Raw genomic sequence first — 27538 nt, forward strand, 5'->3', positions numbered from 1 at the left:
TGAACCGAATTCGTACATGTCTTGGAGCTCCAGGACATAGGCCACGGCAACCAGAGTGAAAACTCTCTGATTAGAACTAAAGAGTACTGAGTAATTGTATGTATTCTTTTACGTCATTGTTTTGTAAATTGATTGTGCTTCCATCTTATCTAGTTGGTGATTTGCGCCTTCCTTGGAAATAGTGTTAGTAGTTGCGCGTATAGGATTGTAAATAGTGAAACTAAAATTAAGATAATAATTTGGATTAAAATTGAGTCAAAAGTTGTCTCGTCCTGGAGGGATGTGTGTGTGTGTGTGTATGTAAACACATGGCATATGATATTGAGAGCTATTGAACAATAAATTATTATTCTGTAAATTTAATAGTATAACATCATCGTTTAATGATTACTCTTTTTATTATTATTTTCTTTAGATCTGCATTAAGAAAATGCTTTCAAAGCATGTTTGTGTGCCTTTAATATTGCCTATCTTTCCAAGTATTAGAGCTCAACCAATTCCAACCCCCCACAAACGCAGATTCTGATGAGTTCTTAAGGACCCTGCCTAGTTTCCTCCCAGGAGGCTTAGTTTGGTAGTGGACTTGTATATCTTGTCTAAACACTTTAGAGGCTAGTATATTTGTATAGGTTATCCTTTTCGATTTGTATATAAAGCATAAATAACCTAATGCCTTAGTGTATAGTTTTTGTATGTTGTATTGGGATGAATAGTTCTGCTGTTACGTTTATATTTTTCTTTATGTCTACTCTATTAGATGTTGGTGCCCCAGTTGGTATCGGGATGTCACATAAGGTCTTCATAAATTTCAATGACTAAGGAAACGTATTACCAATAAATAAATAGTAAGAAAATATAGCTTCCAGCACATATCCTCAAAAGTTTTAAACACCATTCATAAGGACGATAGTTTAGAAAACTAAAGCATCAAAATCTCTTTTACTATAAACACTTCAATTATTTCAACCTATTGGATACGAAAATAGTGCCCCACAAAATAAAGGGGCTTAAGACTCAAAATAAAAGTCAATATAAAATAACCATAACTAACCAACCATTTTGCTAAATGAATAGAGAAGAAGTGCATTATCTATGTCTATATTTATACATACAAACATACATACACATATACATATAAAGAGAGGGAGTGAAAGATAAAGATCACCCATCCTCCACATCCAAAGTCTAACATCTTAAGGACGATAAAAATAGATCAAATATAGCTATTACTACAGTTTACCACAGAGTAGCATCATCTTTGGATAACTGTCAATCTCATCATATCAACCTCCATCACGACGAGGTTAACCCTCAATAAGAGCTAATATTTTACATATTCTTGTTCTTCTCTATTTTTACAAGTAATTGATGTTGTGTGCCACCAGTTGATTGCACTAGTGCCACGCTAAAAAGAAACAAGTATATTAGCTAGGTAATTAATGCAACTTAACAATGGTATGTTAGCAATAATATAAAACATTGAATGGGTACAAACTAAAATTATGACTAACCCCCAAGCCAAATATAAGAATTCAATGGATAAAAATTAAATAAAAATAGCCCAAGAAAAGACAAATTTTTTTTTGTTCTCATCTATATATGCACTAAAAGAGCAACTATCTTCGTGCATTTGATATGCTATACCTCATATTACCATATTCACAATATTTTCAAATATGATAAATATTCTTAATCTCCTTTTGGTAAGTGCATACAAGGAAAAATAATCCCATTATTTATAAAATTTCTCTTGAAAGGAAAATTAAGAAATCTTGAAGTGTTTGCTTCCCTTAGAAAACCTTAAAGCAAACATTAGCATGTGTATAATTTTATGTGTTGCATTTTATTAAGGTGTTCATAAATTCCAATGACTTGGCGTGCATGCACGCTTTCCCTAACCAGCCGGTTGATCACATAAGTCGATCAACGACCCATTTTTCATGCATGTGATCCGACGAATCACATGATTCCTCCCCTTGGTACTTAAACTCTACTTTTCTTCTTCATTCTTCATTTTCTTCTCTCATCTCCTTTTTCACTCGAAAGGAAAGAATAAAACTTATGAAAGAGAAGGACCAACCTGAGAGCACCAAAGGCTTTCTTCCTCCTCTGCCGTGAAAGGTTTCCACTGTGCTTTCTTCCCTTAGCCTGCACAAAAACATTTCACACCCCCTTGGGTGACCACAATTGTTCTTTTCTTCTCTCAATATGAAAGCCTCTCATTTTTTAAAAAACCATTTAATCTGTCTTTAGTATGGGACCTAATATTTCTTCATACACTTCTATTAAGATTTTTAGGATTTTAAGTTATTTAAAATTTAAAAATGCATATAAGTATGTGATTTGTTCATGTATGTATTTTTGATATTTTAAAATTGCATTTTATCAAATGTTTGATAGAGTTTTTTATTGTTTTTTATGCCTATATGTCAGTATGTTAATGCATGCTCACAAAGGGACATGAATGTTTGAAATCTATAAAATGTGACAATGAAAAATGGATTTGAGATAGATTTGGACACCAAGGTGATGAGAATGATTGTAGTTCGTGGCTATGCTGTAACCACATGCACGAGGGAAACTATCCTGACACGCCTATGTGCCAGGACAAGGCTTAGGCCTGCTGCGTGCAGCAGTCGTGTAACTGAAGGGACCTGCTGCGTGTGCGTATGAATGTGTGCGTGCGCGCACATGACCTACTAGGCATCTCAGCACACCGAGAGGCCCGCACGAGCAAGGTGGAGTGAGCATACACAGATAATTGTATCGTGTTCCTAGTGAGCGCGTACCCACATTTGCACGTGTTGTGCGTGAGGGCCTATCCCAACATGCCTAGGGTGGCGGGACAACATGCCCGGGGCACGCCACTCGTGCTAGAAAAATGGTGCGGGTTAGGCTCTCTGCCTTGCTTTTTTGGATAAAGGCCGAGAGGGTTACCCTAATTAGACCTCGGCCCAAGAGGGGGACCTCATGGTCTAATTCGATTTATGGTCCCCTAATTGGGCCAGGTTTGATTAATAGGTCCTTATTGGGTTAGGTCAGTTAGTGGATGCCCACTGGGTCCGGGTCAGGTTTATGGGCCCTTATTGGGCGATGTCTATTAGTGGGCCCCCACTGGGTCTAAGTTTGGTTAATGGGCCTTTGTTGGGTTGGGTCGATTAGTGGACCCCACTGGATTTGGGTCAGGTCAGTTAATTGACCCTTGTCGGGCTAGGTTTGACCAATGAACCCTTATCGGGTCTAAGTTTATTTGGTGGGCCCCATTTGGATCCAGGTTTGGTTAGTGGACCCCTGTTGGGTCCCTATTCAATTATTTGTTCCTTAGTGGGCCCACAAGATTGGGATTAGGGTAGTTTGGAAAATTAGGAAATCGATAGAGTTTAAAAGCGGACTAAAAAACGCAATGGGTCGAAGTGAATTCTATGAAATGTAATTTAGAGTGTGACTCTGTAATTCATTAAGAATAAAGAAATGATTGAAATTTGTTTGATCATTATCACTAAGGGGTGACTGAATATGACTGTTACTAACTGTTAGTGAACCATTTCCTATGATGGTATTAGTTTTCCCTTCAACGAGAGCAAATCGTGATTGATTGTAAAGGTTATAGTAACAAAGTACTACCATTGTCGTAGTCTCTAACTAAATTACCATACATTGAATTTAATTGTTTCCTATTTATAGTGGTAGTGTAAAGGTACCCTTTGCCCTTTGTTGATATAGGTCTAAACAGTTTTGTGTAAAGGTCTGTAAATAATGAAACTAAACCATGTATCCTAATTGGAATAGCTAGGACTGTTGTTTGTTACTCTATGTTTTAGATAGTCTTCCTTGTGTTGGTTATATTTCTCACTATTCCGTCTTATTATGCCATGTCTTTAGACAGTTTTCCCAGTATTGATTATATTTCTTACTGTTTTATGTTATTACTTATTGATTAAGACATGTACTTTAAAAATGATTTTCAGTAGTAAAAAATGTGAAGTTTTTAGCAGTACTTCAAATAAACATAATGATATAATTGCATCTTCAATGATTTCTAATGGTAAATACTGTGACTTTAGAGGAAACTTCATTTTTCTTAAAAATAAATGTAAGCTTTGAAACTTTAGTAGTGTAGTTTAAATACTATTTTTCTTACTGAGTTTTATGGAACTCACTCCAAATCTATTTTCCTCAAATGATGTAAAAAGTGAAGATTCACTCCCCGAGCTACCTCTTGAAGTGTGTTTGGATTGGTTTGCATACCAGTAGTGAATGATTGAGAGATCTGAATATTTTATACTCTAATGAACGATATTTTATAACAGTAAAAGTGGCCATGATGATCTTAGAAAATGCTCAATTAGCCTAGGAACTCCTTGCTGCCAGTTATCGGTATATCCAAAATGTCATACAACACCAGTAGAAAAGAAGACAGATTGATCAAGATCGTACTGATAAGCGACCCAGAACAACCCCTACAGTGTGTGTTGCTCCACCTGGCCTCCACCTCTAGTAACCCTTCTCAACTTACTCAGGTATGCCAACATTGTGGCAGGAACCATGGAAACTGCCCCTGCTAAAAGTTGAACAAAGCATGTTACAAGTATGGTAGTACACAACATTTTATGAAGGATTGTCCTCAAAAGCCTAAAGATGCTGTTAGACCCGTTGCCAGAGGAAGGATCTTCCATCTCGATGAACTTGGTGTTGTTGTGATGTTGGCCATCATTTTAGGTACACTTTCTATTCATGATTCCATAGCTCGTACTTTGATTTATACTAGTGCCACCCATTCCTTTATGTCTTGTGGAAGCTCCAAGTGTCTACTAGTAAAAACATAATCCCCGGGACAAACCTTGATCATAGAAACACCCTTCAGGGGACCTTTAGAGGCTCATGTAGTGTATAAGGCTTGTAAGGTAAACATTTCGGGTAGAAAGTTGACCATAGACCTAATACTCTTAGATTTTTTAGGTTTTGATGTGATTTTGGGCATGGACTGGCTAGAAGCCTATCATGCCATTATTGATTGTTACAATAAAATTGTAACCCTCTGTCCTTCTGAGAAGAAAGATTTTAGGAGAAATGTTTAAAACTTTATTTTGTATAAACTTCTATTTTGTAATTAAGTAGATGTTTTGAATTAAAATGCTTAATCTTTTAAATTTGACATGTGTGTTGGAATTTGAATAAATTATTTGTTTTTTTTCTAACTTCTTTATTGCATAAGTAAATGGACTCTGAGAATGCCATGCAGTCAATCCTAATTGTCTGTAACTACCCAGACGTATTTTTGGAGGAGTTTCTAAGTCTGCCACCCAGGCGGGAGATTGAATTCTCCATCAACCTAGTTCCAGGGATGTAACTCATTTCTAAAGCCACCGACTGTATGAGCCGTGCAAAACTTTGGGAATCGAATTGTCGATTGATTGCACTACAAGAGAAGAGATTTATCAGACCTAGTAATTCACCATGGGTGCCCTGGTCCTATTTACCAAAAAGAAGGATGAGACTCTCTAGTTGTGCATTGACTACAGGGAGCTCAATCAGGTGACAATAAAGAACAAGTATCCTTTGCCTCGCATCGACAACCTATTTGACCAGTTACATGATGCATAAGTCTTTTCTAATATTAATTTCAAATCGGGTTATCACCAATTGAGGTTTAGAGCCGAAGATATACATAAGATGGTGTTCTATTGCAGGTATAGTTATTTCGAATTTAGGGTCATGCCTTTCAGACTAACCAACACTCATGTAATGTTTATGGACCTCATGAACCAGATTTTCAAGCCTACACTAAATATTTTCATTATTTTTTTCATTAATGACATTCTTATATATTCCAAGGACCATCAGGAACATGCTGACCATCCAGCTTATGTTTTAAAGACTATCAAATGATACAAATTATATGCCAAGTTTAGTAAGTGCTCTTTCTGATTAGAACGGATATTCTTCCTTAGTTATGTTATCTCGGGTAATGGTATTTCTTTGGACCCCTCAAAAGTTTAGGCTGTGATTTATTAGAGTCAATTGATCAATGTTACTGAGGTCTATAGCTTTTTGGGTTTGGCAGGATACTATCCTCGTTTCATTGAAGACTTTTTTCGCATTGTTGTCCCTTTGACTTACCTCACATAAAGGAGTGTTGTTTTCTATTAGGACCTCAACTATGACAAAAGCTTTTTCAAACTCAAGCGTCAACTGACTTCTACCCCTGTACTGATTCTTCTTGATGGTACCAGCTATTTTTAAGTTTACTATGATGCCTCTCGCATTGGTTTGAGTTGTGTGCTTATGCAGCATGGTCGAGTAGTAGCTTTGATTCCAAGTAGTTGAAGTCACATGAACAGAACTACCTCACTCATGATCTTGAGTTGGCAGCCATAGTCTTTGCTCTCAAGCTGTGGTGACACTATATGTATAGTTAAACCTTTGAGATCTATACCTATATAAAAGTTTGAAATACTTGCTCTCCCAGAGAGAACTCAATACGAGGCAAAGACATTGGATGGACCCCCTAAAGGATTATAACTATAATATCCTATACCACCCCTGGTAAAAAGAAATATAGTTGTCTATGCTCTTAATAGGAAGAACTTGGCCTTGTTAGCCCAGATGATAGTTTCAAAATGGAGGATGCTCGAGACGATCCAAGGTTTCTGATTGAACCATTATGGTGAGGGCTCCTATCTTGCCCAAATTTGCATCCAGCCTACTCTCATCCAGAGAATCAGGGAAGCATAGTTTACGGATCATGAGGTAGAGAGACAGAAGGAGAAGTTGAAATTTAGGGATCAATCTGACTTCAAAATGTTTAATGACAGAATCTTTAGGTTTCGAGACTGATTATGGGTGCCTGATGACCCTGAACTTAGGTTGGATGTTTTGAAGGAAGCTCATGCCTCTAAGTTGGCAATCCATCTTAGTAGCATAAAGATGTATTGGAATTTAAGACCCTATTCTAGTGGTTAGGTATGAAGCATGACATAGTTGACTTTGTCTTCAAATGTCTTACTTGCTAACAGGTTAAGATAGAACATCCCCTAGTGGTCTTCTATAATGCCTTCCCATCCCAGAATAAAAGTGGGAACATATAACCATGGACTTTGTCACAGGGTTACCAGAGCCTGAATTTGCACCCAGTGCAATTTGGGTCATAATTGACAGATTAACTAAATAGGTCTAATTCTTGGCAATGAAGACCATAGATTCAGTTAGTAAGTTGGTTGGGTTATATGTTCAAGAGATAGCTAGACTCCATGGTATTCTAGTTTCTGTGGTGTCTGACAAGGACTCTCATTTCACATCCCAATTTTGGACCAGCTTTCAAGAATCTTTAGGCACCAATCTATCCTTCAGCACTGTTTACTACCCACAAACTGATGGTTAGTCTGAAAGGACCATTCAAATGCTGAAGGATATGTTAAGAGCCTGTGCATTGGAGTTTAGTGGTAGGTGGGATAGACATTTACCATTGGTGAAATTTACTTACAACAACAGCTATCACTAAAGTATTGGTATGGCTCCTTATGAAGTCCTTTATGGCAGACCATGTTGATCCCCTACTTATTGGAATGAAGCTGGGAATAGATGTCTTACAGGGATATATACCATTCAAGAGACGATTGATAAAATTTCTATCATCCGCAAAAATCTCACCACTACTCAAAAGCCTACAGAAGAGTTATGTCGATGATCACATAGAATTTACTGTGGTGAGTGTTTTCCTCAACGTTTTTTCATACAAGGGAAGCATGCGTTATGATAAGAGAGGAAAATTAAGTTTTTATTTTGTGGGACCTTTCGAGATACAAAAACATGTTGACTTAGTGGCTTACTGTATTGCTTTGTCACTAGAATTCATGGGTCTACATGATATATTTCATGTCTCAATGCTCAAGAAATACCACCATGACCCTTCTCACATCATTCCTCATCGATGACTCTCAACCTGTTCGGACATGTCATATGCAAAGATCCCATCGAGAACATTGATCGGCAAAAGAATGTCCTAAAAAACAAGACAATCCCCATGGTTAAGGTTATTTGGGAGTATCACTCCCCTGAAGAAGCTACTTAAAAACTCTAAGATGAGATATAGGAAAAACAATTCGAAATATTTTAAAATTTTAAATTTAGAGGATAAAGTTTTGTAAAGAGGGGAGGATGTGACACTATTGAACCTATTTGATATCGGAAGCATGTGTTTTGAATTTTAAATTCTATTTTGATAGTTAAAATGTTTACATGCACATTTACAGTAGTAAAATTATTCTAAAAAGGGTTATTTAGAAACTTGAAACATATAAAAAACACCTCGCAAGAAATAGCCCGCAAGTACGCGTGTAGGTACACAAGCCTTACGAATAGAAGCCCACATGCTTGCACACCCGCATGCTCGCATGACTATATGTCTGCATGTCTGTGAAACAATACCAGCATGCCTCGCCCAAGTCAAAGACTATCCGCCACAGTGCCACCTACGGCTGCTGCTACCAATTTGCGTGTATCCATGACTTCCCTCACCAGCCGATTAGCCACTTAGGCCAATCAAAAACCCATTTTCATATATGTGATTCGACGGATCACATGGTTCCTCCCCTTGGTATTTTAATTCCACTTTTTTTCTTCATTCTTTATTTTCTTCTCTCTTCTCTTTTTTCACTCGAAATGAAAAAAAAAACTTGTGTGAGAGAGAGGACTAATTCGAGAGCACCAAAGGCCTTCTTCCTCCTATGTCGTGAAAGGTTTACACCATGCTTTTTTCCCTTAGCCCACACAAAAATGTTTCACACCCCCTCAAATGATCGTAGTTGCCATTCGCTTCCCTCAACATGAAAGCCTCTCATTTCTTAGAAAACCATTTAATCCGTCTTCGATAGGGGACCTAGTATTTTTACGTACACTTCTATTGGGCTTTTTAGGATTTTAAGTTGCTTAAAATTTGACAATGCATGAAAGTATCTTATTTGTTCATATATGTGTGTTTGATATTTTAAAATCATATTTTATAAAATGTTTGATGGAATTTTTGATTGTTTTATATGCCTAGATGTCAGTATGTTAATGCATGCTTAAAAAGGGACGTGAATGATTGAAATCTATAAAATGGGACGGTGAAAAGGGGATTCAAGAAAAGTTGGGGCACCAAAGTGTTGAAAGTGATCGCAGCTCGTGGTTGTGCCATGACTGCGAACGCGAGGGACATACACACCCATGTGCTAGGGCAAGTCTCTGGCCTGCTGTGCGTGTGCAGCAGCCGTGCACAGGAACACAGGTCCCCCTAGGTGTGTCAGCACACTGAAAGGACATACTGTGTGTGCGTGTGTGCACAAGTCAATATGGGTGCGTGCATATGCAGCTTGCCTGACATGTCAGCACGTCGAGAGGCCCATACACGCGAGGTGAGGAACAACATGCCTAGCACACTGTATCGTGCTACCTTGCTGAGCACACATGCATATGCACACATTATGTGTCAAGGTCTATCCCAACACGCCTAAGGTGCCCTTATTGGACCGAGTCGGTTAGTGGACCCCCACCAGGTCCAGGTTGGGTTGGTGGGCCCTTGTTAGGTTGGGTCGATTAGTTGACCCCATCAGTTCTGGGTCAGGTATGTTGGGCCCTTATAAAGCTGGATCTATTAATGGACCCTTGTCAGCCCGGGTTTAGTCAATGGACCCTTATCAGATCTAGGTTTGTTTGGTGGTCCCGTTTGGGTTCAAGTTTGGTCAGTGGACCCTTGTTGGGTCCCGGTTCAATTATTTGTTTCTTAATGGGCTTCAATGATTAGGATCTCGATAGTTTGGGAAATTGAGAAATCGATAGGGTTTAAGAACAAGACTGATGGATCCAATGGGTCAAAGTGAATTCTATGAAATGTAATTTAAACTGTGATTCCATAATTTGTTAAGAATAAATAAAGGATTGAAAATTATCACTGATGAGTAACTGAATATGACTATTATTGATTGTCGGTGAACCACTTCCTGTGAATGGTACTGGTTTTCTCTCTTACGAGAGTGGATCGTGATTAATTATAGGGATCACAATGGTAAAATACTATCATGGTCATAGTCTTTAACTGAATTACCGTATATTGAATTGAATTATTTTCCATTCACAATAGTAGTCGGATATCTCCTCTACCCTCCATTGATGTAGGTTTAAACATCTTCACGCAAAGATTTGTAAACAATAAAACTAAACAAAGTAACCTGATTGGAATAGCTAGGACTGTTATTTGTTACTCTATGTTTTAGATAATCTTCCTTGTGTTGGTTATGTTTCTTACAGTTCCATCTTATTATGTCATGTCTTTACATAGTTTTATCTGTGTTGGTTATGTTTCTCACTATTTCGTCTTATTGCTTATGGATTGAGGCATATATTTCAAAAATGATTTTTAATAAGTAAAATTTTTAAGTTTTCAACAATTCTTTAAATAAATATAATAATATAATGGCATCTTCAGCGATTTCTGACAGTAAATACTAAAACTACAGAAGAAATGCCACTTTTCTTAAAGATAAATACAACATTTGAAACTTTAGTAGCATAGTTTAAATATTATTTTCCTTACTGAGTTTTATGAAAATCAACCCAAATTTATTTTCCTTAAACGATGTAAAAAGTGAAGATTCGCTTCCCGAGCTATCTCTTGAAGCATGTTTGGATCTGTTCGCAGACTAGTAGTGGATGATTGAGCGCATGTGAATATTTTGTACTATGATGAACAATATTTTGTAATAGTAGAAGTGTCTTAAACAATCTCTATAAATATTCTTGTTAGTCGACTTCTTTTCCTCATATGTGTATGAACATCAATTTTTTGTAAGGGATGAAATTTATTTCTGCTACATAATTCTTTTCTACACTCATATATGTTTTATTATTGGACACCATTACCCAATCGGATACTGAGACGTCACACTTTTACTGCTAATAGTTTAATTTTTTCAACCTATTGGACAAGAAAATAGTGCCCTGTAAAGTAAAGGAGCTTAAGACTAAAAATAAAAATCAAAATAAAATAACCATAACTAACCAACCATTTTACTCAATGAAGAAAAGAGTTCATTATCTATGTTTGTGTGCATACATATTGTTGCATAAAATTAGAAACGTCCACAACACCCATTGTAAAAGGACTCGACCCTTCATAGGTCTATAAGAGAGAAATCATTCTTCTAAAAAGATATAACTCTTGATGAGTATATAAGGGAGAAAAAAATTTATTTATATTCACTTAAGAAAGCAAATAACATTCAGAAAAAAAATATATTACCATTCTCTCTCTCATATTAAGTTAAATCATAAGCTGACGTAGGTTTTGGGGTGTGAATATTACTTGGAACTCTAGTAGCATTTAGGAGAAAATAAAAAACATCAACAATTGTTCTCTGTGGGAAGAAAAGCAAGTATCTTATCATGTTGCTTCTGCATTAAGATTAGTCCTAATTTTCTAACATTTGTATCAGAGTCTAATTGCTTGTATCTGTCCCTACAATAATCATGCTCCTATTTGCATTAAGCTTGTTATTTTTTTGATAATGAATCCAGAAAACATGTTTTTTTATGTATGTTTTTGTTTTCTAAGAATCTAAAAACAAAAACACTACATGAGTGGCGCATTTATCTTGCTCTGATTTTTCTCCTAAATATAAATATTGAGATGACTGAATATATACAAGCATTTGCAGTGGTTGTGGTTGCTGACTAAAAACTGGGTATTTTGGTTTTTTGCCACAGAGGCATTTAAAAAGAAAAAAAAATTAGAGTTTTAGCTATGGGCAAAAACTGGAAGAAAAAAAAACAAAGAGAGGAATTGCACTATGTGTGCTTGCAAAAAAAAAAAAAAAAAAGAGGAGGATGATGCACTGTGTGGTGTGTGAAAAAAAAAAAAGAAAAAAAAACAAAGAGAGGAATTGCACTATGTGTGCTTGCAAAAAAAAAAAAAAAAAGAGGAGGATGATGCACTGTGTGGTGTGTGAAAAAAAAAAGAAAAACATTGTGTCCATGCAATGTATGCATGAAGGAATAAACAAATTAGGAGAGAAAGAAAAATGTTGAAGATATACGTGTATGTGTATGTGTGTGTATATATATATATATATTACTAAAAAAATTAGGAGGATGATGCACTCTGTGTGCCAAAAGAAAAAAAAAAGAATGCATTGTGTGTGCGTGAAAGAAGAAGAAAAAAAGGGGAGAGAAAGGAGATAGAGATATATGTATATATACATATATACATATGTATGCATATGTCCGTTTCCTGAAAGAAAAAAATAAGGTTTTTTTCCTTTATTTTTTTCTTCTTTTATCTCTTATGATGATGACTATGATTTCATCAATTTTGTTTTTTCTCTTTAAGAAAGAAAAAAGAAAATTTAAATGTTGAGATTGGGAATTGAACATATTAATTGGTTGGCAATACATGTATTTTAATAGTATTCCATATTTACATATTATTTTATTATTTAAACCGCATGTTAATATTTTTATTATGTTATTTTATCATTACTGTACTAATATATATTAATTAATTTATGTACATTAGTTAGTTACGCATCTTTTATTAAAATTGAGATAACTACATATATCTATGTAATATTTTTTTATGCTAATTAATTTGATAAAATTAAACGGTTATATAGATATGTTCTATTTAATTTTTGTTTTATTATGTTAATTAAATTATCATATTTCTAATTTGTATCATATGTGATGATTATGAGTGTAGCGAACTTTTCGAACATGTGATATAAATAATGAAATTTTTATAAATTAATTATAAAAAATCGTGCTTAATATCTATTTTTTATATACTTGTAGAAATAACAACTAATAACATGGTTACCAATTTGTCTATCAATGAGAAGTTGGATGGAACAAATTATGATATATGACAAAGGAATATTTAATATCTTCTTAATGAGTGCGAGGTTTTAGAAACTTTGACCACTACTGTACTTGAGCCAAAAGATATTGGTAGTGATCGGTACAATGAGGATCTGACTGCATACCAGGAACGGTCCAAGAAGGATCGTTCTACATGTTATAATATGTTGTATTACATGCATAACGATCTTATTGAAGAGTTTGAGAGTTGTTCCACAGCTAAAGACATGTGAGACAAGCTTAAGGTCATTTATGGCTAGATATTTGCTAAAAGGCTCTGTGCCTTAGATTTAAAGTGGATAAAATATGAAATGGATCCAAAGCACAGTATACTTGAACACTTACATGTCATGAGTGCTATAGTTCATGACCTTAAGGTAGCAGGGCATGACATAAGAGATCAGGAGCAGGTTCTAAATGTGATTTGTTTACTTCCAGATGAACCTGAATGTTGGAAAAATTTTAAGCTCTTGATGGTTTATAGTGAACACATTAATACTTTCTCTTAAATTGCTAGGCACATTGAGAAGGAAGTTGAGCGTCAAAAGGTACTTAATCCTTCTAATGTGGCACTTGTTGCCTATTAGGTTAGACCCAAGGGAAATAAGCCTAATCGTGCTAAGCAATTTAAGAAAGGTCAGCACTCTTTTCAAGCCAATGGACCTAAAAGTGGTGTGGTCAAACAACATAAGACAAACGGCCATAGAGAGAAAAATGTAGCGCGTATGAAGTGTTAAAACTACAACAACAAAAGTCACTTCGTTCGTCATTATTTCGAGCCGAAGAAGGCAACTTTCTCTATTTTGCCTCTTGATTTATTTATTTGTTCCCATGCATTAGTTGCTAATTCTTTTTCTAATTGGATTGTAGACACAAGAGCAAGTAAATATGCAGTTCAAGGTCGAGTTGGATTCGTGGACTACCATCGTGTCCCGGTGGGTTTGTAAACTATTATATTAGGCAATGACAGTGAAGAGGATGTCATTGGAATTGGAACATACCAGCTCAAGCTACATGGAGGAAATACTTTACTCCTTCATGATACTCTCTATGCACCTGGGGTACAATATTGTTTACTTTCAGTTGTTTTTTTATTGAGATTGGGTTTCTCTTTTAACTTTAAGTTTGGTACTTTAGACATTTTATATCATGGTGATGTATTTGGTCATGGGTTTTTAAGAAACAATTTCTTTGTTCTTGACTTGGAAGATAATATATATAATTATTTTATGCTTGCTTATGTTTCTCACTTTGATTGTGATTCTGAATTTGTTAAGTGGCATGCTAGACTTGGCTATATTGGCCAAGACCGAATGAGTAGACTGGCTAAAAAATGTCTTTTAGATCGACTTACTAAGGTTAAGTTGCCTAAATGTGAGACATGTTTAATTGGTAAAATGAGTAAGAAGCCTTTTGGTAAGACTTCAAGGGCATCAAGTCCTTTAGAATTAATCCATTTTGATATTTGTGGGCCTTTAAATATCAAAGCACATCATAGTGCCATATACTTTCTCACTTTTATAAATGACTATTCACGATATGGATATGTGTATCTAATTTCTAATCGCTATGAAGCACTAGATATGTTCAAACTTTTTGTAACGGAAGTAGAAAATCAAATGGTTCAAAGAGTAAAGACTCTTCGAATCGATCGTGGTCATGAATACCTTTCTAATATGTTCAAAGAATACTGTGAGAAAAAAGGTATATGTAGGCAACTTATAATTTTTCATATTCCGCAATAAAATGGTGTTGCAAAGCAAAGGAATTGTACATTATTATACATGGTTAGATCAATGGTGGCAATGCCAACCTCTCTACTAATTTTTGGGCAGATGTGTTGCTTACGGCAACCTACATCCTTAACTATGTACCAAGTAAAAGTGTAATCATCCCTCTATATGAGTTATAGAATGACAAGAAACCCATTTTGGATATTTACGTCCTTGGAGGTCGGTAGGCTATGTGCACAACCTAACCCATAGGCACGAAAAAATTAGATCAAAGAGTAACTAAGATAGTGTTCATCATATATCCCGAATATTTAAAAGGATATGTAATGTTCGGAGAACACCCAAATGGTGGCATGACCGAAATAAACTCCCACAATGTTGATTTTCTTGAGAATGAATTCCCAAGCATTGGTGAAATAAAAAGGAATCTTTTACTGTATGAATTATAGGAGGACATGCAACTATCTATTAATGAGAGGGAGGTATTGAGAACCTACCAAGTCACCAAATATAGTAATATTCCACCAAGTAAAAGAGATAGTGGGAGTGATCCTACTATTTTAGATGGTGGAAACTTTCCTATAAATGATAATCCACTAAAAAATAGGTTAGTCCTCAAGATCCGAATTTAGAACATGAGGTTATTCTTCAATTTCCAAATCCCACACTAAGGGACGATAGGAGATATTTGTCATCTAGTCAGGCAGGTGATGAAGGTCCTATAATCCGAAGGAGTGAACGTGAAAAAATTCTTCGACAGTATTTCCAAATCACATGAGAAATTTTTCCATGCACTCCTTTAGAAATTGAGGAACCTTTGTAAAGGACCGGAACTTAAAAGGAAATAAAGTCATAAATTAAGTGCGGAAGCGAAATAATAGAGTTTAGGGTTTACGTTCCTTACACAATAATTTAGAATGCCCAATAGGATTACTGGAATGACCCTTTTAAAAGAACAAACGAAAATTAAAGAAATAAACAAAAGGTAATATACTGAGCATTCTAGGACGACCTTCATTATCTTTTGAAGGGAGTCCAAATGGCGAACTATGCACAATCCTCTTATTGATCGGGATTTAGTTCTTGGTCCTCTTGATCTGAAACAGTTAATAAAGGGGTGAGGTACACTAGCTCATTATGAATATTACACTACTCACCGATACAAAAACTGAAGGTTGGTAAAAATTATAAAAATAACCAATGGAGCTCTTGATTAAATAAATTCATTTATCATAAAGAAAACCATTTATTGCATATATTTACTGTTGCGAGATTTCTAAAATCGACCTATAGAGGCACTAACTCAAATAACATTCTAATATCATATTTAAGTGAGCAAGAACAACAACTTTCTCTTTTTATTTGTTTACTGGTCTTTCTGGGGGTCCATAAGGATGTCCCACTACACGTGAACCAATATCCAACATTGCCAACTAATCGACCGTCCCCATACTCCGTCCGGTATGAGCGCCAAAAATACCATCCCTCACTACCTCGTCCGGTATGAGGGTGAATCAAGTCGTCTCCATACCCCGTCCGGTATGAGTGCTAAAAATACCATTGCTCGATACCCCATATGGTGTGAGGTAACATTCACGGTAGGATTTTCTATATACCCGATCTGTCCACCATCTCCCAAGATATCCAGTAAGACTACCATTCATTAATTTACATTACCAAATAATTTTTCATTTGCATATTAATTTTTAATTTCACAAATCAACCGTAAATCATGCAAGACATGCAGTATATATCAAGGAAGAACAATTGAATCAATTAACCATTTCAGTAAATAATCATGTATTTAAAGTTGTAAATTCAAAAATCATTTAAACAGGACAAATAAATAACTAACCAGTTTCGACTCCATTAATAACCTGTAATTATTCTCAAAGTTCTCTAAATTACACAAAGTACCATATTATCGATTATTAAGCTTCAATTCCATAACAGTGAATAAGGTAAGGGATTCTTACTCAAATTAATGTTTGAAACACTGAACTTTCTACTACTTTTACTGGTAATCCCTGGGTTTCTTGAATTTTTTTACAAAGATTAAAACATGTTTTACGTACCTAAAAATAGCCCAAAAATTCAAAATCAGTGTTAAAAATCTTTTTTCGGCCAATTTCAAAATTCCAGTACGGCGGCACCACCGTGCTCTGGCTACGGCATATCCACCTGCGACAGTGGTTTGCCTTGTCCTGGCCATTTTTGACCAGTTTTTTTCGATTTTATACTTATCCCTGCGAGCAAACACGTTAGGGGGCCTCGGTTGGTCTAAAAAATCAAAAAATAGAAACCTATCGGTGGCAAGAATTTTCAATGTGGCAGCTCTGCTGACTCACCTTGCAATTGGCCATTTTTCTTTTGTTAACCTGTAGAAAATATAACGATGAATACAACGGTGAAAAAATTGCACGAAATAGGAAATGGGAAGGGGCTCATCAGAGGCAGTTGCTGGTCTTGTTCGCAGTTTTCGGCTCACCCACCATTCTTTTTGCTCCAATTTGGCCATAGGGGTGCTCAGAATCAAATTTCGAGTAAATAGAAGAATTTTTACCTTTTTGGCGGTCGGAGGTGGCTCTAGCGCGGCGGCGATCGGTGGTCAGCTCCTTTCTCCGGTGACTAGTTCTTCTTCTCCAGTGGGAGGCTGGCGGCTAGGGTTTGGGTTCGGTGTGATACGAGATATTTATACCCGTCTCGCATTAATCTGGATCGCTCATCGTGTTTGATCTTGACCGTCTAATCGCATTTAAAAAAGAACGAATTTAGACCGTTCATCGCATTTAATCGTGATCGTCCGATCACATTTAAAGAGGGAACGAATCTGGACTATTCATCACATTTAATCACGACCGTTTGATCATGTTTAAAGAGAGAATGAATCTGAACCGTTCGTCGTGTTTGATCGGGATCGTCTGATCGTGCTTGAGGAGGGAACAATTCCATATTGTCCACGCGTGCGGGAACACTTCCAGGCCATTAGATCATGGGGTACGTGAATCACCAATGTAGCATACCGCGTGCCAACAAGCTAGGGAACCTTGCTACGCGGTGCGCTCTGGTTTGTCAGAGCTGCTAACTGGGCGGTCCAACGTGGTAAAATTTTTTTTAATTTTATTTTGACCTCCAGTTTTTTATTTTTCTTTCAGAAACACTATCCGGACCCAAATTTTCACCACTTTTTTCCAAAATTATTTTTAATTTTATCCTCAACCTAGTTTTTTCATAATTCTACATTAAATTAAAATTTATAATTTCAAAATTAGGTTTTTATACATTTTTTTATGTTGAAATTAATCCCAGGCCAAATTTCGAGTCTGGGTATTACAATTCCCTCCCCCCAAAAAAGAAATTTGGTCCCTCAAATTTGTCTCTCTCTTACTCAATCAAACAGTTGGGGATACTAGATTCTAAAGTATGATTCTAGCTCCCATGTGGCCTATCTCTGTGTGTGATTCTCCCATAGGACCTTACCGAAAGAAATTTTTTTGTTACGGAGTACTTTGCTCTTTCAGTCTACAATGCCCACCGGTACCTCCTCATAGGAAGATCCTCCTGGAGTGAAAGGGGCTCTTGGGCCAAGATGTGAGAGGAGTTCGAGTTGTACTTGTGTAGCATGGACACATGAAACACATTATGCACTCTGGATAGTTCTGGAGGTAGTGTCAGTTTGTAGGCGGTGGTACCAATTCTGTCTAAGATTTCAAATAACCCAATAAACTATAAATTTAGTTTATCCCTCTTTCCAAACTCACTAATTCCCTTGAAAGGAGTGACCTTAAGAAACACTCGATCACCTTTCTCAAATTCCAAATCTCTGATCCCAGTGTCCACATAACTCTTCTGCCTGCTCTGAGCTGTCCGGATGTTCTTTCTGATCTTAACTATTTTTACTGTAGTCTCATCCACAAGATCTGGGCCGAACAATTTTTTATCATTCACCTCTTCCCAACAGATCGGTGATCTACATGGTCGGCCATATAACGCATCGTACGGAGCCATGCCAATACTTGCTTAGTAGCTATTATTGTAGGCGAACTCTATTAAGGATAAATAATCATCCCAATGGCCCTCGAAGTCAAGAACATAAGCTCATACCATATCCTCCAGTATGCGGATCATTCTTTTTTATTGTCCATCGGTCTTAGGGTGGAATGCGGTACTAAGAGACAGTTTCATTCCCATGACTTACTAAAAACTAGATCAGAACCGAGAAGTGAACTTGAGGTCCCTGTCGAATCCTACTGTCACTGGCACTCCATGTAACCTGACTTCCATGTCGGATCCTACAGTCACTGGCACTCTATATAACCTGACTATCTCCCGAATATACATTCTTACTAGCATGTCCAATGAGTCGATCATCTTGATGGCTAAGAAGTGAGAAGACTTAGTGAGCCGGTTAATAATTACCCAAATAGCATCATGTCTTGAGCGTGCCTTAGGCAATCCTGTCAAGAAATCTATTGTGATGTGTTCCCACTTCCACTCTAGAATCGATAATGGCTAAAGTAGTCCGCCTGAGCGTTGATGCTCTGCCTTGACCTGCTGACACACTAGACACTTAGAAATAATGTCAACCACCTCTCTTTTCATCATGTTTCACCAAAATCGAGTCGCATACTTTGATACACCTTAGTGCTTCTGGGATGCATGACAAAGTTTGAACTATGAGCCTTTGTCATGATATCCCTTTTCAGTTCACTGTCATATGAAACACTCTGTCCTAAAATCTGAGTAACCCATCAGCAGATACTTGGAATTCTGAATTTACTCCCTATTCTGTATCTTTCCTGAGAGCTACTAAGGTGGCATCGACGAATTGCGCTTTTTTTATTCTCTGGATCAACTCAGGTTGAACAGTTAGGTGGGCTAAATATGTAACTCTCTTCAGGTCCTAAATTCGTATATGTTATGCGGCCCCCTATTACCCTACATTCTAAAACCATTATGTGAGTTAACATACCTGCATTTTTTCTGCTGAGTGCGTCGGCTACCACGTTGCCCTTGTCTGGGTGATACAAAATATTGCAATCATAGTCCTTGAGGAGTTCTATCAATCGTCTCTGATGTATGTTGATATCTTTTTGAGTGAATATGTGTTTCAAGCTCTTATGGTCGGTATAGATCTGAAAAGTCTCTCCATACAAGTAATGGCGCTAAGTCTTCAAGGCGTGGATAATCGTAGCAAGTTCTAAGCCATGGGTAGGGTAATTTTTCTCATGACTCTTCAACTGCCTAAACCCATAGGCACCTTCTCATGCTATATCATAACACAACCCAATCCTAGGTAGGAGGTATCACTATAAACTGTATATCCACCTGTCCCACTCGGTAAGGCCAACACAGGTACAGTAGTCAACCACTTATTTAGTTCTAAAAAGCCCCTTTCACAATTCTCATTCCACTCAAACTTGACGTTCTTCTTTGTGAGCCGAGTCAAAGGAGCAGTTAGACTCGAAAATCTTTTCATAAACTTGTGGTTATTACCTACCATCCCCAGAAAGCTACGAATCTCTTTGATCGAGGTCAATTTCTCACAAATGAGCACTACCTCAACTTTTTCGGGGTTCACTAACACTCCATCCCTTAATATGATGTGCCTTAGGAATGTAGTCTTCTCAACCCAAAACCCACACTTACTTAACTTTGCATACAACTTTTTTTCTCTAAGAACCTGCAAAATCTGAGTAAGATGGTAAGCATGTTCCTCTCTGCTTTTGGAATAGACCAGGACATCATTGATAAATACAATGACAAACTAATCCAGGAATTATCTAAAAACCATGTTCATCAAATCTATAAAGATGGCTAGTGCGTTAGTTAGTCCAAGTAGCATGACCAGGAACTCATAGTGTCCGTACCTAGTTTGGAAAGCTGTTTTGGGAATGCCTTCTGTCTTGATCTTGACCTGATGGTAACTTGAACGCATGTCTATTTTGGAGAAGACTTGGGTACCTTGCAACATCAAAAAGGTCATCAATCCTGGGGACATGGTACTTGTTCTTGATCGTGATCCTATTCAGTCACCTGTAGTCAATACATAACCTTAATGTCCCATCATCTTTCCTTACAAATATGACTCCAGCGCCCTAAGGAGACACACTATGTTGGATGAACCCACTATCCTATAATTCATTAATCTGTTTCCTCATCTCTTCCATTTCAACATGACTCATGTGGTAAGGGGCAACCAAGATAGGCTGGGTACTTGGCTGAAAATCTATGGTGAATTCAACTTCTCTGTCCACTGTCAGTCTAGGTAGTTTATCAGAAAACACATCCGGGAAGTCTCAAACTACTAGAATTTCTCGAATGCAAATTTCTTTTTTAAGTTTGCCTAGTTAGAGAAAACAGTCGAGTTAAAGCACTTGGTAATAGGAAAATTGTCATGAGAGAATAATGTTTCAAAAATTTTATTAATTTGTAAATGACTCTTCATTAGGAGGGTTGAATACAAGTTTCTTGTGAAAATAATCTACGATGGCATGATACATTGATAGCCAGTTTATTCTTAGTATTACATCAATGTCCCCCGTGTCAATCTCTATTAGGTCCACACTCAATTTTTAACCTTATATATCTATGATACAGTCTCTATATATAACCTCTACTAGTAGTGCTCTACTCCTAGGAGTAGACACAAATAACACAGAATCAAGTCTTTCAGGTAATACATTCAAGTTTGGTGTAAAATTATGTGAGACAAATGAATGTGAGGTACCAGTATCAATTAAAACATGTGCAAGATGATTACAGATAGTGTACAAACCCTGTATCATGTCTGGGTTGGCTGCTACATCTTACTGAGTGAGGTTGTAAGCTCTGTCCTAGATAGGAGGTTTGGCCTGGTTCTGATTTCTTGGGCACTCTCTCGCGTAATGTTAGACACTCCCATATATACGACAAGTATTGTTGAGTCAATAGCAGGGTCGGTCCCCATGATCCTTGCCACAGTGCTGGCAAGTCCTATTGCGTCCTGTTGCCAGAATATGAGGAGGAGCCTAAGTCACTAGTCTAGATCTCTTGTTCTGCTGAACAGGTGCAGTGGGTGCTGGTCTGCGGTGTAAAACTAGGGGCCTGAGGTTCCCTACTGCTGGAGAAAAAATGCAAAGGTTCCTTTCTACTAGTTGTACCTTGGCTAGAACAGCTGAATAGGTACTGAGCTTGAACACATACAGTTGCTGTTAACCTCAAGATGGAGGCCCCACTCAAACTTTTTTGCCTTTATGCCTTCATCCATCATGCTATCAGGGGAATACCGACCCAAATCTAGGAACTTTCGAGCATACTCTGATACATTCGTATCACCCTGGACCAGGTGTGCAAACTCTATTTTTTTCATATGTCAGAGATACTCTGTATTGAAGGCCATTAAGAACTATTCCCAAGTGACTGGAACAGGCAGGATTGCCTACTTGAGTTGCCACCAATTACTTGCCTCTCCCACCAACATATAGGTGGCGAGTATAACTCTTTATTCGAAAACCACCCCAAGAGTCGTGAAAGTATTCTCTGTCTCAGCTAACTAGTACTCGGTCTCTTCAAAAGAGGATACCCCTACAAAAGTAGATGAGTTTAGTTTTTTATACCTCTTAATGTAGCCTGGGTCTATCATGGGTAGAACTGAGTCCTGTGGGAGAGGGACTGGATTGTGCTGGGGAGGGACAGGATGACCCTGTGGTGGTACTGGATGATACAGTGGAGGTACTATATTGTACTGTGATAGTGTCAGGTAATGCGGTTGGAACACCAGACTATACTGTGGTGGTGCAAGATGGTACTGTGGAGGAGTAAGATTGTACCGAGGTGGCTCAGTATCCTCCCGCTGCAGGGGTGGCTCAAACTATGGTAGTGGGGGAGGGTCAAGTAGCTCCCTCCTTTCCTCCCGGGCTTGTTGGGCAATGATAAGTCTCTCCAGCATTTCAAATAGTCAATCAACATCCTCTCGAAGCGAACCCTTTCGGGCTGCTCAGTTTAGTGGAGGTCTTCCTCTCCTCATCTATATGTATCTGCATTTCACAAAGAATGGTTGAGTGATAATTCATTTTTTGGTGTTATTTTAGGTCCTTGTGTAAGGAATAGTTTTGAGGAACGCGGCTCTGATACCAACTGTAAAGGCCTGGAACTTAAAAGGAAATAAAGTCATAAATTAAGTGAGAAAGCGAAATAATAGAGTTCAAGATTTAGATTCCTTATATAATAATTTAGAATGCCCAATAGGAATACGGGAATGACTATTCTAAAAGAATAAATAAAAATCAAATAAATAAATAAAAGGCAATATGTTGAATATTTTTAGACGACCTTCACTAGCTTTTGAGTAAAAATCATAAATAGAGCTCTTAATTTAAGTAAATTCATTTATCATAAGGAAAATCATTTATTGCATATATTTACCATTGTGAGATTTCTAAAATCAAACTATAAAGACAATAACTTAAATAACATTCTAATCTCATACTCAAGTGAGTAAGAACAACAACTTTTTTTTTTATTTATTTACTTGTACCCCTGGGGGTCCATAAGAATGTTCCACTATGCGTGAACCAATATCCCACATTGCCAATTAATCAGCCATCGTCATACCCCCTCCAGTATAAGCGCCAAAAATACCATCCCTCACTACTCCGTCCGGTATGAAGGGGAATCGGGCCGTTCCTATACCCCATCCGGTATGAGCACCAAAAATATTATTTCTCGATACCCCATCTGGTATGAGGCAACATTTACGGTAGAGTTTTCTATGTACCCGGTCCGTCCACTATCTCCTAAGATATCCAATAAGATTATCATTCATTAATTTATATGACCAAATAATTTTTCGTTTGCATATTAATTTTCAATTTCACAAATCAACCGTAAATCATGCAATACAAGCACTATATATCAAGGAAGCATAATTGAATCAATTTACTATTCTTGTATATCATCATGTATTTAAAACTGTAAATTCAACAATCAGTTAAAAAGAAAAAATAAATAACTAAATAGTTCTGACCATATTTGTAACCTATAATTATTCTCAAGGTTCTCTAAATTACACAAAATACCATATTATCGATTATTAAGCTTCAATTCCATAACAGAGAATAAAGTGAGAGATTCTTACTCAAATAGTGTCCGAAACACCGAACTTTTTACTGTGCCTACTAGTAGTCCCTTGGTTTATTGAATTTTTCTACGGAGATTAAAACACACTTCACGTACCTAAAAATACCTCAAAAATCCTAAATTGGTGTTAAAAATTCTTTTTTAGCTAATTTCGAGATTCTAGCACGGTGGTACCATCGCACTCTAGCGACAGCACCACTGCCCACGGTAGTGATTTGCCTCAGTCTGGCCTTTTTGGCCTGTTTTGGTCGGTTTTGACCGGTTTTATACCTATTCCTGCAAGAAAACACATTACGGGGTCTCGGTTGGCCAAAAAAAAAACATAAACCTACAAGTGGCAGGATCTTCCGGTGCGGTGGCTCTGCCGACTCACATTCGCGGGTGGGCATTTTTCTTTGATTAACCTGTAGAAAACATAACAGTGAACACAACAATGAAAAAATCGCACGAAACAGGAAACGAGAAGGGGCTCATCGGAGGCGGTTGCAGATTTTGCCCGCAACGGCGCCGCCGGGCATTGCCTACAGTTTTCAGCTCACTTACTGTTCCTTTTGCTCCGATTTTGCCATGGGGGTGCTCAGAATCAAATTCTGAGCAAGTAGGAGAATTTTTATGTTTTTTGGCAGTCAGAGGTGGCTCAAGCGCGTCAGTGGTTGGCGGTCGACTCCTTTCTCTTACGACTGGTTCTTTTTCTCTTGTGGGAGGCTACCGGCTAGGGTTTAGGTTCGGTGTGATGCGAGATATTTATACCCGTCTCGTGTTAATCTAGACCGTTCATCGCATTTGATCTCAACTGTCCGATCGCGCTTAAAAAGGAAACGAATCTGGACTATTCATCGTATTTAATTGCAATCGTCCGATCATGTTTAAAGAGCGAATCTGGACCGTTCATTGCATTTGATCGCGACCGTCTGATTGCGCCTGAGGAGGGAACGGATCCGAACCATCCACGCACGCAGGAACACTTCCGGACTGTCTGATTGAGGGGCACGGGAATTGCCAGTGTGGTCTCCCGCGTGGCACCGAGTCAGTAAACCTTGCCATGCGGCATACTTTGGTTCGTTGTGGCTGCTGACTGGGCGGTCCTACGTGACAAAATTTTTTTAATTATATTTTGACCCTCAATTTCTAATTTTTCTTTCAAAAACACCATCCGAACCTAAATTTTCACCTTTTTTAAAAAAAGTATTTTCAATTTCATCCTCAACCTATTTTTTCATTCCATATTAAATTAAAATTTATTAATTTCAGAAATAGGTTTTTATACATTTTTTTATGTTGAAATTAATCCCTGAGCAAATTCTGGGTCTGTGTATTACAACCCTCCTGCTTTAAGGAGGTTATGAATTCTCTAAACAGTAAAGAATGGATTGATGCCATGAGGGATGAGATGGACTTAATGATGAGAAATAAGGTTTGGGAACTAGTTGATTTCCTATCTCGATGTAAATCAATTGGAAACAAGTGGGTTTTGAAGATAAAACATGGAGCAGATGGATCAATTGAAAAGTTTAAGGCCCAACTAATGGCGAAAGGTTTTACCCAAATTGAGGGTATAGACTATGAAGAGACTTTTTCTCCTATGGTGAGATTTGCCTCTATTCACCTCCTTCTAGCCCTAATTGCCCATTTGGACTTCGAATTATTTTAAACGGATGTTAAAACTGTTTTACTCAATGGTCACTTGAGGAAGAAATATATATGGATCAACCTATTGGATTTGTCTCAAAAGGTCAAGAAAACTAAGTTTGTCATCTTGAAAGATCCATATATGGTCTCAAGCAGTCTTCCAGAAAATGGTATTTTAAATTCCATGAAGCCATTACTTCGTGTGGCTTGTCTAGGGTACATGAAGAACATTGTGTGTATGTCAAGAAAACAATGGGAGGGGTTATGTTTCTCTTCTTATACGTTGATAACATACTATTAGTTGGAAACAACATGGAGATGATCAATGCCACTAAGCAGTGGTTGTCCTCTGTTTTTTAGATGAAGGACAATTACGAAATCAGGTGAAATAATTGCATAACCAAGCTAAGAGCATCATTATTCAATGTCTAACCAAGCATATTGTATCATATTCGACATACCCGAACATATCAAATATCCAGTAGAAATCAAACAAACAATATACTCAGTAAATACAAGAACCATCATATAAATAATTATAGAGCTTCAACAAATACAAGTAGCATACTCAGTAAACAGAAGAACCATCGTACAAATCATCATAGAGATTTAACTAGTACGAGCAGCATACTTAATAAACAGAAGAACCATCATACAAATCATCATAGAGTTTTAAATAATATCTTTAACCATATGTATTTTTTATTAAGTCTTTTACCAACCTTCGTGTGAAGTCGTTACAACATATATCCACTGAAGGCAAAAGGGATCCCCGACTACCACTATGAATCACCGACCCATTCTTGGGCCATTATCGTTTTTCTATCTAAACTATGACCACAACCGTTCTTCACCACTGTGGCCCTATATGTACCTAACGCATATCCACTCTCATTAGAGGGAACGTCGATCATCACAATGAGTGGTTCACCATTATTTATTCAAATGAGGGAGAAACAAAAATCCCTTAGAGATAAGAAACAAATAGATTTTCTATTCTTTCACTTATTTATTCCATGTTCACAACAAATTTTATATTCTTTTCGTATGCATATTACATGTTCAATGTAACCATTTCCAAACCTAATAAGGATTCTGCAACTTATCTGGGCCGAAGGCTCATATCTGGCCTGAAGGCTCATATCCAGCCTGAAGGTTAATTTCACGTATTCGGCCTAAAGGCCCATTTTACCCAAACTTGACCTTTGGGTCATTGTCTTGAGTCAAGGCCCATTAGAATAACTCTCTTCGCCATTACCAAGGTAAAGCGAAGGGCCAAACATGAATGCGATTTACCAATTATCATGTTTTCATGCATTATGCTCAATATTTCTATGGCTAAATGATTATCAATCACCGTAGAGACTTATGCATCAAACCTTTATGTTTAATAATACCATATCTCACATTTACATAAACAACATCAATCTTGTAGAAGTTCATGCATCATAATCAAATGGCAACTATCATGTGTCATACCTTACATAATTATATTTAAGCAACTAGTCACCAAACAAGCACATAAGTCCATGCATCAAAATCATAGATATTCCAAATTAATTTAACTAAAAATGGCTCTTAGAAATATAAGAATAAATATCAAAGAATTTCCTTACCATCATATTCAGTATCCATTTATGACCATCACATCTTTAGATCTATCACATATCCAGAGCTATTTTGCATCCAAAACTTGATGGGGGTTCAACAACATATTCGGTCAAATGCCCATTAAACACGAAGTTGACCATCGGGATATTTTTTGAAGCCGGAGCTCCTTAGAACAACCCTCTTTACCATTACCAAAGATAGAATAAAGAGTCAATCCCACATGTATCCCAAATCATCATTATAATGCATTCATCATAAATAAGGTCTCATATATTCAAAAATTAATCACCAAATCAAGCATAGAATTCTATTCCATAAATCTCCAATTTTGACAAATTAATTTACTAAAAATAGCACTTAGAAATGTAGATGAAAATACTAAAAAATTACTAACCGAAACTGAATCGATTAGTCTTTTGGAAGGGGAGAAAAGAACTCATAACACTCCTTCATCAACCTCCTTATACTCCTATTTTTTCTCCTTCTTTCTTACTTCTTTTTCTCTCTAAACTTTTCTCTTTCTCACTCTAAAATATCTCCCTAGGAAGTGAAAA

The 27538-nt window shown here is 37.0% G+C and overlaps 1 long non-coding RNA gene across 1 annotated transcript; it reads right to left on the minus strand.

Moving 5' to 3' along the window:
* Window positions 1-1047: 1047 nt before the first annotated feature.
* Window positions 1048-27538, minus strand: LOC148255908 (uncharacterized). Its single transcript, XR_015819018.1, has 3 exons — window positions 27379-27538; window positions 26990-27164; window positions 1048-1405 (listed from the first exon to the last, which is right to left on the minus strand). It is a non-coding gene; the product is annotated as an uncharacterized LOC148255908 (long non-coding RNA).

Source organism: Carica papaya, chromosome 5 (genome assembly GCF_054855325.1).
Source record: "Carica papaya isolate Zhongbai chromosome 5, ASM5485532v1, whole genome shotgun sequence".
Taxonomy (NCBI): domain Eukaryota; kingdom Viridiplantae; phylum Streptophyta; class Magnoliopsida; order Brassicales; family Caricaceae; genus Carica; species Carica papaya.